The 13,047-nt window shown below is 44.6% G+C and overlaps 1 protein-coding gene across 1 annotated transcript in view; it reads right to left on the bottom strand.

Moving 5' to 3' along the window:
- LOC118603773 (centrosomal protein of 112 kDa-like) overlaps positions 1 to 13,047 on the bottom strand; it is a 124,511-nt gene that overhangs the window by 14,842 nt on the left and 96,622 nt on the right. The gene's annotated exons all lie outside the window — the stretch shown is intronic.

Genomic DNA, 13,047 nt, shown 5'->3' with positions numbered 1-13,047 from the left:
CACCCCCCCTGCATGTACCACATCTCATTTAATCTTCCCGCCAATTCCGTGTGGTACTTTTATGGCTATTCACATATGAAGAAATAGGCCTAATGAGGTTCCCGTCTTATTGACACTCACACAGCTAATGAGTAGCTGAGCCAGGACCCACGTCCAGGTCCTCTTTACCTCAGAGCCTCTGTTTTTTTATTGCGCAGTATTATAATTATTGACTTACATATGCCTTCTCCTATTGGACTGTGGGTTCCCTGAGGGTAGATAAGTAGTTAGGTTCTGTTTTATTAGAGATCAATGCTGCTTAAAAAGTAAGGTTACATCATTATTTATTTGAAGTCTGAAAATATTACATGGATTATTTTTGCCAACGTAAAGGTATTTTTGTCACCTTAAGTAGGCTGGACTTTGCGTGAAGCAGGATGCACGTGACATGCCACTCTGGGCTCGTTTAACCAGAGCTACACCTGCCTACGTTGGATGGAGAAAGGGGGACAGGGAGCTCTTCGCTTTCTGTCTTTTAGGAGAGACTAAGGTCTCTACTTTTATGTGTCGGATAAACTGGCAATATAAATATTAACTTGGCTTGGTCCATTTGGACATACTGGAAAGTAAAATTTCTGTTAGAAATGGTTAAATTATCTTTTGAAAACCTAAGTACTTTGCTCTTAACTTACACAGAATCGACGCGACCTTCAGAAACTGTGTGGGGAGGGCAAAGGTTGGTTACGTTAGATGGAGCGAGAGGTTCCCTGTCTAACCCTTTTTTCATCGTTATTTTCACTAGCGTGCTTTTCCAGAAAGGTCTTGGTGCCTTCTTCAATAAAACTATTGCCCAGATCTTTCTTAAAACACATCAAACTAACACAGGTCAAATAAAGAGCAGAAAGATTTTGTTCATTTCATTGAAGACATTTCTTTAATATTAAAAAGGTATTGAAATCTAGACACGTATTCGGATGATATCTGCAAAGAATTCCTAGTAGAAAGTAAAAAGACAATAACAACAAAAAAGGTGGCCGAGGGCTCTGGGACCCTCATTGGGACAGCTTTTTTCTTTGCTTCAGTGACAGAGAAAATTCACTACTGAAAATCAGAATGTCGTGCGCTGATATTATGACTGCTGTCATTCGTATTTATTAGACCACAAGGTAAAACGTATTATGGTGAAAATTCCAACCCCCTCATTTATAAGTGAAAACAAACAGAAAAGGTGTCTTTTCTTATTCGGACAGAATTCTCGAGGGTGCATTTTGCTTGATTTCCGGCCATCAGAGGCCGCTGTCAGAAGGATCTTTCTATGTAGCTACCGTGCCCGAGCGGGTAACTTAGGGCTCGTCAGCAATTTCATTCCCTCTCTTTGCACATGTATTTAAAACTGATGTTGGCCGCAGAAAGTCCAAGATTTTTGAGACAAGAATACCATTTTATCTTCTATTATGCTCACATTTTTTTCCAGTTTTGAGAAAATTAATCTTGCTTCCTCTAGGCGTTAGGACGATTTTAAATACTCAAGTGAGCCCATGTCCCTGTACTAAAACAGTGGCTTTTTTGACCTTTGTCATGTCCAATAATCTTGAAAATATAAGGGTTGTTGTATTGTGAAATTAGGTTAGCATATATTTTCAATGTTTCTTAAGGCAAAGTAAGTATGTACGTTTGATGCAATAGGAACTTTGAGACGATTTGTCTGAGACTTAAATTTAATCTACCCATGATTTAGCTCAATTTCGTTTCTGGATCATATGTGGCCAATGTAAGAATTCTGGCAGAAAACGGGGTGGCCAGTGTGACCGTCTCAGGATTAGGGTGCACGGTGTCAAAGGGCGGCTAGTCTTAGGCATACAGACCTTTTCAGCTACCGTGTCAGCAGCAACCTCGACTTCTTAATTTGAACTACTCCAAGCCAACGGGAGGGGAGAGCGAGAAGGGTGGTCAGGCGGGGACGGGAGGGGAGAGCGAGAAGGGTGGTCAGGCGGGGAACTGCTGGGACTGGCGAAGCAGCCACACGGACACCCAGCCCGCAGCACACACAGGACCGGACACAAGCGTTTCGTATCCGCGTTTCCCTATTTACCTCTTCTAGTCGATGATGAACCCCTACCAGCTTACCAGCACTAGTCTATGCTCTGTGGGGAACACAGAGGAAGAATTAGACCCTGCCGTCAAGGAGTCTATGATCTTGTTGAGAACAAAATTAGCCTATAAACATCATACATCCAGCTATGGGGGGACTGAGTATCAGCATAATGGAAATTTGGGGGAATAAAAAGATCTTTCTGGCATGGAATTGTCTGGGAAGGTCTGAGGGAGAAGGTACGCGTTGAGCTGTGCTCCCAAAGGTGAAGAGCAGTTGGATGGGCAGAAATTTTCCTTCCAGGTGAAGGAAAAAAGACAGGAGCCAAGATAAAAAGGAGGGTGGTAAGAAAGCTGAGAGCCTGCTCGGCTGAGAGCCTGGCTGGGAAATGCTGAGATCACATCGGACTGTCAATTAATCCAGGCTACAGAGAACTGTAAAGGTTTGGCAGCGAGTGGGATCCAGTTGTTTTTTTCAAGCAGAAGAAAACATGATGATAGTGGTATTTAAGGAAGAAAATTCAGAGATGAGATATAGGGAGACCAGCTAGAAAGAGACCATTTCATTCAAACACGAGGTGTTCAGGATTCAAAGATGACAGAAGGGAGGATGGAGATGAACAGAAGCGACGTGACATTTTAGAGGTGGAAACAACCCAACTCGGCGGTGAAATGCTTATAAACTGCGACTGACGGAGAGGGCGGAGTCCAAGATAGTATCAAAGCTTCCAGTATAGTCTTCCTCTCGTAGTCTTCCTGCTCACACTGTCGGGGCTCAGTGTCCTCACAAATTCATATGGTGACGCCTCTGGCTTCTTGGCTCCCACCTGTCTCAGTCAGCGTGAGCTGCTACAGCAAAGTACACGGGCCGGGCGGCTGAGACACAGACATCTATCGCTCACAGCTCCAGAGGCTGGAAGTCCAAGGTCAGGGTGGCCGCAGGGTCGGGTGCAAGTGAGCGCTCTCTTCCTGGCTTGCAGATTGCCAGCTTTTTGCTGTGTCCTCACGTGGCGGAGACGGTGCAAGGTCTCCTCCTACGAAGGGCACTAATCCCATTGTGAGGGCTCTACCCCGTGACCTCATCACCCCAAATCTCCAAATACCATCGCATTGGGACTTAGGGCTTCGACATATGAATTTTAGGGATGCACGAACACTCAGCCCATAATGCCACCTCACTTTAAACGACTCCGTTCCGCACTACAGCCGCTGTTCCTCCCCACGCCTCTGTGTCGCCTGGTCTTTGCTATATTTGCAAGCGCAGCCCTAACAAGCTGCTGAGACGCGGTAGCCTCAGCCCAGCAGCTGGAGACAGCCAGGCGTTTCCCTGGACCCAGGATGCAGGGGCCTCGGGGCCCCGGCTGAGATTTGCTTCGCTGACCCGCTCATATGGAGCACCTGCCTCCCCGGCTCCCCGGACTACTACTTACTGCTCACGGTCCCTGCTGGCATTAAGCGCTCAGGGCCAATGAAACAGGAGCCCAGGGCTTCTGCAGGAGCCTCTGTGGAGAGAAACTTTCTCTTTTCTGCTGACCTAAGCCTGGAAGCACAGGCCCCGGAAGGGCTGGCAGTCCTCTTGGAACCACGAGGGGACAATGCAGGGAATGGAGCCAGCGACAAGGAAATGGAGCTAAAACAGGGATACAGAACAACTGGCTTTTGGTCACATAATTTGAGTAACTGGATTATGCCTCCCTTGAAGCCAACCATTTCTCAGTTACATAAACCGAAAGATTCTTATTGTTGAAACCAGTACGAGTTCCAACCAGTTATTTCGAGTGGATTATCTGACCAGGGCTGAGGTTCTCTGCCAAGGGCCGTGACTTTGTACCTGGCGAGCTAACCCCACCGATCGGCCAGAGACGTAACCATGGCCACTGTGTAAATGGCCACACCCTGCCGACTGGACTGGCTCATCCATCACTGACATCTGCCCCAACCCCTTAGCCGCCCCACACCCCCGACAGCCTTGCCGCCTCCTCGCCGTGATCCGCACTGCGACTCTCGTCACTCGGAGCCTCCCCACTTCCAAATTAGTGGGTCAGCTCCCTCACGAACTGTCTTGCTGAGCTAACCTAGGCTTTCTACACTAACGTCTTACACTGCTGGGTCCTCCGGGCCAGACCCCAGCTCTAGGTTCTCCCCACTACCTGCTGCCTTTTGCTGCAGGGGAAGGTAAACAATAATAAAACACACGCACACACAGCGCTGACGGGGTCAGCTACGAATTCGTGCTGCTTAACCTCAGTGCCTCTCCTCCACTGCTGGCGAACCTCTGACGGGCCTCCACGTTATACTGCACGGGGGCCTTTCCACAAAACCGCTACCTTACGAGAAACCTACAGACCAACGGTCAGCAACGTGCGGACCGTCTGCCAGTGACCGGCCCCGGGTGCAGTTCAGGACTCGCCGGCATGTGCGCCTGGGGAAGCTTTTGTGATGACTGGGGAGCGCCACCAAAAATCACCTGATCCAAAATGAGGGGGTTGGTTACTTGCTGTGTGTCTTAATTGACGCAGGCCATCAAAGCGCTAATTGCAGAGAGCAAGGTATAAATCAATAAAACAAGTAAATGGAAGTGATTAAAGCACAGAGCCACTTGAAAGCAAGTGTTGCATAATCTCCTGAAAATACAACCAAACCGCTTTGCTAGAGAAATTGGAACGGTCTGCCTTTGTTTTTACTGAAGAGCGCTAATAAATAATGGGATGTTCAATTGATAATTAAAGAAAAAGAGCCCTTCGCTTCTGAGCTTTCATAAGTGAGGCAATATTCCTGTTGCATTATTAGAGTCTGGCCAGGCATATTCAAGGTGCTTTGGTTTCTTTGTACTTCTCTCCCCTTTATTTCAGATTTTATATGAATGAAACACGATGAGTAATTCCTTCTCTTTGGATCCTTCAGGATGTTATTTAAACACTGGCATCTGGTCTAAGGGAAATTTAATGCTAAGTCAGAGGAGTATTTGAAAAATAGTTTACATCTGGTTTTGCACTCTGCGTCCCTGGAAGTACACAGTGAGCGGGGAGGAAGGGAGAGCATGGCGGGCTCTCGCGGCTCCGGGCGGCAGGGGCCGCGGCCTTCCGTGTGCTGCACACTCCGGCGTCCCCTTTACACAGGGAGGGATTAGTGCTGCCTTCTTGGGAGCGATGTCGTGACCTCTATAATGCTTCTTAAATTGAGGACAATGATGGACCCACCAAGCCTCAACACATGATTTAAATTTGATCTGACAGTACTTAAACCCAGAAGTCCAGAAGGCTAATGGTTGAACAAGCTTGGGAAAATGTCCAGGGAACCAAGCGTAGAAGCCCAGTGAATTACAGGGAGTGATCGCAACTTCAGGGTGACAGGTTAGGGAGAAAATTACATTTTCTGAGTCGGCACATGTTATAGGATTGATGAAAACTGTGGTCCCACCTGATGTGCTAGAAAGCAAACCCCCGGAAAACAAACAAAAGCCCCCCAACCAAGCCAACGGAACAACAGAGAAAATAGTGACCCCCCCAAAGCTCCAAAATCCTGTATTTCTTTCTCTTGTACCGTTATAATTTATTATATTAAGGACATGCATTTAAAAAACATTCCTATTCTCTTTCTCTCTCTCTCTCTCTCTCTCTCTCTCTCTCTCTCACTCACTCACACACACACACACATACACACACACACACACACGTCTGTTGAGAGGAGTCTCACAGAGATTAAAAATCAGCAGTAGTAGTTAGGGTGGTAATTAATTTTAGGTCCAGGTATATTTTAAATTCCATACATTTAGGCCGACAAAGATGGAAACAGGATCAGGATCACTTTGTGACATTTGCACAGCGAAGATAAATGTAATTGGACCCACCACCAAGGACAGAATGCCCAGCTGTGCAGCCGTCACAGGCGCCACCCTGGCCCAGCTCGGGTCACCTCCGGCATCTCCCACAGCACCTGGGCGGCGGCTGCTCCTGCCCCTCCGAGTGGGGCCGATGCCCGGACACCATTCTTAGGGGACCTACTTCATTTAACTAAACCGAAAGCCAGTGACAGGGCCAGGCCTTTTTTTTCCCCCCACTATGTTTTTAGCTTGTAAACAATTCACATGTCAAAAACATCTATGCCTTGTTCTGGGACTAATCCCCGGCCCCTCCAGGTATGCTGAGCTGTTCAACATACACGGTAAGCCCTCGGCTCTAAGTCAGGAACTTTCCACCCACATCCAAGAGAACTTATTACCCCAGTGACTTGTATTTCAGCATTTTTCTTTTTCATAACTCCTCTCCCCCACCTGCAAAATCCTCTGTTTGTAGTTAAGCACTAAAAGTCTGTATAATTCATAACCACAAAGGGCAGAGGAAAGTCCAAAACCACCTGACTACATGTGGCTTTGGTGAGCAACATTCCTGGGATGACACAAGCTGGAGCTAAACCGGAGCACTGTCCGCCGCCGCCGCCAAGCTCGCCCCCTTCCCCTCCGTCCCGGGATGGGAGAAGAAGGGTTTCCTTCCTCTCCGGCTTTGTTCACACTGGTCTCTCTTCTCTCGGTTCAGCCCTCCGTGGAGCGAGCCCCGCCCTTTCAGCCACGGTCAGGTCTGGGCGGGCTCTGTTTGGCTCCCGGGCCAGACCTGCACACCACGGTCCAGTGACGCTGTTCTCCTGGGCTCTCCTTCCCGTCCCTCCCCCCGCAGGGCCCTGGCCTCCTCTGCACCCTGCTCTGGTGCCCAGTCCTTTCCTACTTCTCACCACCTTCGTGCAGAACTTTCTTTGGGTAAAGACTCTGATGAGTGAACATTTTGAGGGATAACTTACACTAATAAGTCTCTAATTAAAAAATACAGTTCTGGTCCCTGACATTGGACATTTCACCCCCTGCCCCATAACCAGTTTTCTGCAAGGACGTGGGGGGAACATTCTAGGAGCCGGGCGGCTGGCCCGTCTCTTGGCACCGAACCCACACACCAGTTTGACTTTGCCTGGTACTAAGATGAACCTATGACTATTGCCTATTAATGACTCATTTCTCTTCCCTTTTACAGCTGTCAGGACATTGAAACTCAACAGCTCAATCACCTCTAAAATCTAGATTGAGCAGCATGGAGTTTTTCCCTAAAGCCTCAGGTCTTGGACTCTGGAGTCTGATGCATAAGGTTGAGACCCACGTCTCATCACGCACATACCAACGCAGAGCTTGAGTCTGAGGAGTTCTGCTCTCAGGATGGAAACTGGGGAGCCATCAGAACACAGACCGCTGACGCCAGTGGGGACGAGAACGTGCAGCCGAGAAGCAGGACAGAGAGAGCGGGAACGGGCTGCCTGTGGCAAAGGGTGACGCCGACGACCAGGAGTCGGCGAGAGATCGCAAAGGTGGGGTCTCAGGAGGAGGACGGGGTGGCGCGGGGTTAACGGACCACCACAAGTTAACTTTAAGGGTGTCGGGCATGGGCCTAGGAGCTCCTCTGGGGAGAGATGACCCTGCCTGGCTGACATCCCTGGCACACAGTAGGTGTACAATAAGTGTTTAGTGCATGACCGGGAGGCTTCTCCTGTTGAAAATAAATTGTTTCTCCTTTCAGCAAGGCAGATCTTCTTTGAGGTTTGTTGATGCTTCTGAGGGTGTAAAATTTTTGTGTTCTGTCATTTTCAAAATATGCTCTAATTATACCCTAATACAGCTGCATATATACCAAAGCCAGGATTTCTTAATAGGCAGGATTTCAACTCACTGTTTGGATCCTGTTAGTTTCTGTATATTGTTAAAACTCAGAAAAAATTGAAATAAAACCTCTTAATTTAAATTCTCAGAAAGTTTCCTATTCGCTGGCAACATCTTTGGATACACGAATGGAAACATTTTTATCGTTTTTTGTCACCTGTTTAAAAACAAAATACCAAAAAGAGCCAGCTATAAAACACATTGTGTTCTTCCAGCTTCAAGCTAACCTCGTCTTGTCCTAGTCTTACACGTTCCTAAATGCCACGGCTCACGAAGAAGTGAACCAGCCACAATTAGGCAACATAATTTTCACATGTATTACAACAAATTTTTTACAAACTTCACTAAAATAGTACAGGCATAAGCAAAATTTTAGCAGTTTTAAAGATGAATGAAAACTAGGCAGACACTACTTCAGAATAATAAATCTGATTGCCAGCCAGCTCGGAACCCAAAAATTAACAGAATGGATTGTCCATATAGTCACTGATCAAGAAGTCAAATGCCTACCCTGCAAAGCACTGTGTGGATGCTGTGGTCGGGGCAGGCGCCAAGATTAATAAGCTCAAGGCAAACGATTGGGGAGTGAACTCATATCACTGTCCTCAAAAGAATAACTTACCATTATAATAAAGAATGTGAATATAATAGGTATAATATATTACGATATAAACATATAAAGCAATGTCTGCTGCCATTTCTCCAGGGAAATGCCCTTCTCAGGGGTCTGTTGAGGCTGTGTGGCTGTGCAGCGGCGGGTAAGACACACACATGCAGCTGGTCGAAAGGGAAATGCTATACACAGGTGGCAAAAGGGAAAACCACAGTCGGCGGGCCAGGAATCTAAAGGTCAAACCACAGGGCGACGGTGCAGAAAAGAGGCCCCCGATCGCAGTCTCGGGGCTCCAGCGTGGAGCTGGGGGGGGAGTACGAATGTGCGGGAAGGGGAGAAGTGCCCTCCGACCCCCTAATACGGGCAGGTTCCACGCCTTGGAGACGAGGCCCCACCTGGTGTCTAAGAGACCCGCGGAGGAGCAGTGTGCGTGGGCCAGGAAGACGCCGTGGCTGGTGAGAGGAGGGGTTGGAAGGGAGCGCTGCTTGCACCCGGCACGTTCGAAAGGACTCTCAGGCCCTCCGTGTGTCTCTCTAATGGTCGAAGTCCCCGACGACGACACAGACGCACTCTATCTTCTCTGCGGTGAAAGCAGACTACGGGGCAGATGTACATACGTGTGCGTGTGCGCGCGTGTTCCCACTGTAATATATCCTCGGCCTTCAAAGGAGTCCTAGTCTCGCGGGAAATTATAAAACATAACACAAGTAATTATAATGAAGGTGATGTGCCCAAACCCAACAAATAGTAGCTAACCGAACCCCTCGGAAACCAAAATGCTTGAGTGAAACCTAAGAAGCATCCCCATTAAGGCCGCGTAAAAGACAAAGACACATTCTATCACTGCTACGCCTCGATATTGATCTAAAGGTCTAGCCTGCGCAATAACAAAAAAATAGAGATGAAAAATGGAACAGAAGAAATAAAAATTACCTCTATTTAGGAATGATGTAATTGCCTACTTAGAAAAATTTAAGCAATCAACTGAAATATCATTAGAATATTGATAGTTCTGGTTGGCTGGATATATATAAACAAAAAATATGAATGCTTTCCTAAACACTGGCAATAACTGTTTGGAAAATGTACAGGAAAAATTTACGAGAGGAAAAAACCGCCATAAGATACTTGGAAATAAATTCAGTAAGAAATGTACATCATCTTTCAAAAGATAAATTTCAATCATACTAAAAGACACAGAAGAAGATCTAATGAAATGCAAAGAGAGGCAAAATTCCTGAATGGGAAGACTCAGTATTGCAAAGATGTTCATTCTCCCCAGACCAATTAGTAAATTCAATGCAATTCCGACCAGACAACCGGATTTTTTAAAAAAAGGAAGTCGGCAAAATTATTCTAAGATTCATATGAAAGTGTGAATGATCAAGAATAAGATGATTCTAAAAAAAAAAAAAAAGGATGACAAGAGGGGCCTTCCCCCTACAGATGATATTTACTATGTGCTAGAGCTCTGCTAAAGGTATTAACTTATAACAAATGCCAATCCTCACGACTGTTTAACGAGGTGAGTACTAGTACTTATAACCCATTTGCAAGGCAGGGAAACTGAGGTCAACATTAAAGTAACTCGCTCAAAGTGCCATAGGAAGTAAGTGGAAGTGGCCCAGCCGGGATCTGAACCCAGGCACTGTGGCTCCAGAGTTCATGCTCCCAAGCACGGTGATAAATGACTCAAACTGGCACAGGAAATGGAGTCTTAGGAAAGAATACAAAGGCCCGAACAGATTCATGTATATATGGAAAATCTGACTCTTGACAAAGGTAGCATTTCAAATAAATGGCAGAAGAACATCTCAGTTCATAAATGGTACTAATAACTGGCTATCTCTTTGGAAGTAAACTAATAACATAAGACCCCTGTATTAGTTTTCTGTTGTTGCTGCAACAAATTACCATAAATTTAGCAGCTTGAAAGAACATCAATTTACTATGTCAGAGGTCTATAGGTCAGAAGTCTGAAGGGGCTCAGCTGGCTCCTCTGCTCTGGTTTCACAAGGCCAAAATCAAGGTGTTGGCTGGCCTAGACTCTCATCTAGAGGTTCCAGGGGAGCAATCACTTCCAAGCTTATTCAGGTTGTGGACAGGTTCGGTTCCTTGCAGCTGTAGGACTGATGGCCCCACTGCCTTGTTGGTTGTTGGCAGGGAACCTCTCTCAGCCCCTGAAGGCCTCCTGCAATCCTCCTGGTACTGCCCCCTCCAACTCTGAATTGGCAACGGTGAACTGAATCGTGTTGGCTCTTAGACCTCTCCGGGCCCTCCCCTCTGCCTCCAGCCAGAGAAAGTCCTCTACCCTTAAGTGACCCTGAATTTAGACTTGACTCAGTACTCTAAAATTCTGAGATAACCTCCCTTTTTTAAGGTCACTAATTAGTAATGTTAATTACATCTGCAGAGTCTTTTTTTCCCCCATGTAATGTACATATTCACTATTCTAGGAATTAGGGGATGAGCGTCCTTGAGCGGACAGTCTGTCTATCACAATCCTTGTCCTACACAGCACATAATAATAAATTTGTGGTGGATGAAGAGAGTTAAATGTGTAAAACAAAACTCTGAAGAGTATTAGAGGAAAATAAGAGAATATATTTTATAATCTGGGGGTACGGAGGACCTTTCTAAGCAAGCTGAGAAGCCATAAAGAAAAAAAAAAACAAAACAATTCTCAAAAAACTAAAATACTGAATATAGAAGTTAAAAGATAAGCAACTGGGAGAAAGAATTTGCAACTTATTTAACTAACAAATCCTTAATAATCAGAATATGTAAGAAAATAAATTTCTATCGATCAAATTAGAAAAAGTCAATAGAAAAAAAAAATTAGCAATAAATGTGATCGAGCAATTCAAAGACATGCAAATAAGAGATTTCCGCTTCTAGTTATAGAAGCTTAGATCATTCTCTCCCAAGTCGGCCTCAAAGCAGGGAACTAACAAGACAGGGAAGAATTATGGGGCTAAGATGCTGGAGATAATAGACATCGAGAGAACTTCTAAGTCTGGCACTTGCGGACATTTTTACACTGTGGCCTTTGCCAATCCTAGAGCGGGTGGTGAGAGGCTGAGAAACTGAACAGATCTTTTAACAGCAACACACACACACACACACACACACACACACACACACACACACACACACACACACAGAGCATGCGGACACAAACGCAGTCCAGGGCTCACGAAAAGGGACTGACTGGTAAAATCCCTAAGGGCTACACCTAGGAGGAGGAGTGAACTGGAAATAGACCAGCCAGCCCCCTGGAGAACTGAAGTCTAACTTCAAATCATCTCAGTCCCTTAAAATGGATTAAGGTCATTCGAGATGGCAAGTACCACTACTTGCCTACCTAGAAGCAAATGTAAACTCTCCCTGGAAGAAAATTAACACCGCCCTAGGTCTCAAACTATTTCTATACAGTTCCATATAAAATAAGTGGTACTCAACCAAAAATAGCCAGGTTGACAAGAAAGAAAGACGATGAGACCAAAAGCCAAGAGAAACGAAGGACAAGGAAGTAAGGTCCATGCGAACTCCAGATAATGATGATCAGACCTAGACTTTGAAAAAAACAAGATAGATATGTTCAACAACAACAACAACAAAAAGAAGAAAAAAAAAGACTGTGAATTCTGGCACAGAATAGGAAACTAAAAAGGAGTTGAGTAGAAAATCCAGCTCTAGAAAATATAATAACCAAAACTAAGAATGAGTTTAATAGCAGATTAGACGCGGCTAAGAAGAGAATAGTAAACTATAAGCTGGATTAAAACATTATATATGTATCCAGAATACAGAACATAGGGAACAAAGTTAGGAGGCCTATTATACATATAATTATAGCCCCAAAAAGAGAAGAGAGAAAGAACTAGTCAGAAGCTAAAACAGAAACTCTGAATACTGTAACCACTAAAGAAAGTATATCCTAATTAAATGAAAAATTTCCAACAAAGAAAACTCTAGATCCAGATGGCTTCATCTAGCAAATATTTAAAGATAAAATGATATCAACAGTACACAAATTATTCCGGAAAACAGATAAACGGGGAACATTACAGTTTGTTTAATGAGTCTTACAAACTTTGATCACAAAATTTAGCGAGAACATTACAATAAAAGAAGATTATAGGCCAATCTCACTCATAAACACAGATATAAAAATCCTACATAAAATGTTAGCATACCAAAATCCAGCAAAAGGTAAAAAAGTCATCATGATCAAAATTGGCTTATTCTAGAATTGCAATGCTGCTTTAGTGTTAGAAAAATCAATCGATGAAGTTCAGTGCATTAGCAGAATAAAGGACAGACTACGTACTATTATCTCAAAAGATGTAAAATGACATTTAAGAAAAGTGAACATTCATTTATATATATATTTTTTTTTTAAAAAAGACTCTTCGTAAGAATAGAAACTTCCTTAATGTGATAAAAGGAATCAGTACAAAAGTCAATTGTATTTCTGTATGTCACCAACAAACTGTGAGAAAATAAAAATTTTAAAATAATGCCATTAAAATCACATCATAATATGTCAAGTGCATAAGAATTAATCTAACATAAGATGTGCAAAATATACTTTCATAAAAAATGACAAAAATATAACTGAAAAATTAAAGAATGCTTAAAATAAAGTAGAGGATATACTATG

Source organism: Rousettus aegyptiacus, unplaced genomic scaffold (assembly GCF_014176215.1).
Source record: "Rousettus aegyptiacus isolate mRouAeg1 unplaced genomic scaffold, mRouAeg1.p scaffold_m13_p_6, whole genome shotgun sequence".
Taxonomy (NCBI): Eukaryota; Metazoa; Chordata; class Mammalia; order Chiroptera; family Pteropodidae; genus Rousettus; species Rousettus aegyptiacus.
This window is presented reverse-complemented; position numbering and strand designations above follow the sequence as displayed.